At 35.9% G+C, this 2,594-nt stretch overlaps 1 protein-coding gene across 1 annotated transcript in view; it reads right to left on the minus strand.

Moving 5' to 3' along the window:
- VEPH1 (ventricular zone expressed PH domain-containing 1) overlaps positions 1–2,594 on the minus strand; it is a 283,060-nt gene that overhangs the window by 55,826 nt on the left and 224,640 nt on the right. The window lies entirely within an intron of this gene.

Raw genomic sequence — 2,594 nt, forward strand, 5'->3', positions numbered from 1 at the left:
AACTGGCCCAGTCTGGTATGAAAAGTTCATCTTGAAGAGCTTCAGCAGGGAGCCTTAATGAAATCATGCTTTAACAACAGGGAAGTGGTGGGTGGGTGGCTTGGAGAAGATGTGTGAGGAGTCATATGTAGAGACAGTCAGTGAATAAATGAATGAATAAAGCAAGTGTGGGTTGAAACTGTATGCAATGGGCACTGCGTTAAGTACTGGATAATAATAGTTATCTCTGATTGACTTTCACATGTGTTACATGCTTGATTCCATTTCATTTTTACAACCCTTTAAGGTGGGTATTATTATTTCTATTTTAAAGATGAGGAAACAGCCCATTAAAAAGTAACCCTAGTGAAGCACTGTAACTGCCTTGTTCACCACTATAACCTCGGCACATGATAGATAAATAGATAAATAGTGTCTGGACAGATAAATGATAAATGATGCTCAGGAATCCAGAAAAAAATTCCAGAGCTGGGATTTGAACTCAGCACAGCTAATAGCACGTAGGGATACTTCAGGATCTACCATTCTGCACAGTTTGAAATCTGTAGAGTCATATTGATATCTCATGGGGTATTTATTGTTTCTGAATTAATCTGACTTTATTTTTTACTTTTTTTTATTGTGGAAAATATGTATAACATAAGGTTTGCCATTTTAAGCATTTCAAAACATAGACTTCTGTGGAATTAATTATTTTCACAATGCTGTGTGACCACCACCTCTATCTGTTTCCAAACCTTCTCCATCATCCTAGACATAAACTCTGTACCCATTAAGCAATAACTTCCCATTATTCTTTCCCGCCAATCTGGCTTTTTAAATGAAATAGATTCAGTATGTCCTATCAACTACAATATATATTGAGAAGTTATAATTTAAAAAAAAATTTTTTTTAAGTGGAAATGGATTAGAGTTTATTAAAAGTTGATGGGTACCTTAATAAGAGTGACCAAGTCAGTCCCCACATAAGACAGTGTGTTGAATTCCCTAAAGAATGGGGGGAAGGCTTCTCTGTGCTCCATCAGGGGTCAGGTATGAAGGAAGTAACAGGCTTTTCAGGAAAACTTTGGAAGAGCTAAGGGAGAATAGCCAATAATAGATCAGAGGAGAAGACCTTGGAAAGAAAACAATAAAGCCACAGGGTAAGTTAGAGATATATACAGAAATCTTAACAAGTAAGAGTTTTCTGTCATTCTGAAACATTGGTATAGAAAAGGACTAGTTTTTGTAAAGTTAATTGGGGAAATTTAAAAAATTGGGGGTTGAGCATTCAATATTTTTGCATAAAATCAGAAATCATGTCTGTATTCTGTGGGTGGATGGATCATGAGATATAAAGAATGCTTGAAGGTTTGGTGGTAAAGACCAGGAGGCCTGGCACTGAGAAAGACCTGAGAGAATAGAGTGGAGCACAGTATCAGCTTAAAATTGCCCTATCAGAAATTGTTTGAAAACAGTAAACTTAAACAAGACTTTGGTGTTGATGCTCTGAAAATTGAATTTAAATTAATCTATGTTAAAGAAATTAGAAACCAAGTATTCCATATGAGCCTACACACAGAAATGGTATTTGAAGTAAATCTAAGTGTAATGTATATATTGACATAGCAATATGGTTTGCTTCAATAGAAAGTTTCAAAAGGGAACAAATTCTTTTCTAAGAACCCATGCAGTTAGCTTGACAGTTGCAAGTTTTTTGTCAGGCCTTTGCCATGAAAAAAGTTTTTGTCTATTTCCTTCCCCTAAATTCTTACTTCTCATTCATGTTTTCCTTTGAAAATGAACTTGACTAGATTTATTTTACTCACTCTGAGTCTACCAGGTTTTTATACACAAACCACAGGGGTCTCAGATCACATAAAATGATCAAAGTGGTAGAAGAGAGAATAAATCAGTTCTGTGATACAAGGCTTCTGTTCATGCTTTCAGCAAACCTGGTCTGTATCAATATTTTTCTCCTCATTTTTTTAGAGATTTGTTGGCTTGGAAACATTTCCCCACAGCATTAAGATATGTTGTTATTTTTTTCTCTGTAATTATTTCCCTCCTGGTCATTCCATGTATGAAATGGTGGGCATGCAATAAATGATTGTTGGATGGATGGATGGATGGATGGATGGATGGATGGATGGATGAATGTCAGACGCTGTGCTGAGAGCAATAGGGGCCATGATGTTGACCCTGCTCTATGGTTGAAGCACACAGTCAATGGGAGACACATCTGTAAACAATCGTTATAAATTGTTTTAAGGCCATGGGATAATGGAGGGACACACAACTTTGCTCAGAGAAATGAACAACTCATTCTGATTGTGGAACAAAGCAGGCTTCATGGAGGAGGAGATATTTGAGATGGACCTTGAAATATGACCAAGATTTTGAACTTAGAAAAAAAGTGTGAAGGAGACAAATATTTTAAATGTAGGGAACCCTGAAAAAATCACACAGGGCTTGAATGTTAAAGGTAGTTCCAGGTACTATGTTTAGTGTTTCTGTGTCATTAAAATACTTTTAACTTATATAATTGATGCCTAGAAGGTTACTTATTTTTTTAAGCTAAATGTTGAAGAGAAAGGAGGTCATGTTTTCCTAAA

This window comes from Galeopterus variegatus, unplaced genomic scaffold, assembly GCF_000696425.1.
Source record: "Galeopterus variegatus unplaced genomic scaffold, G_variegatus-3.0.2 Scaffold1744, whole genome shotgun sequence".
NCBI lineage: Eukaryota > Metazoa > Chordata > Mammalia > Dermoptera > Cynocephalidae > Galeopterus > Galeopterus variegatus.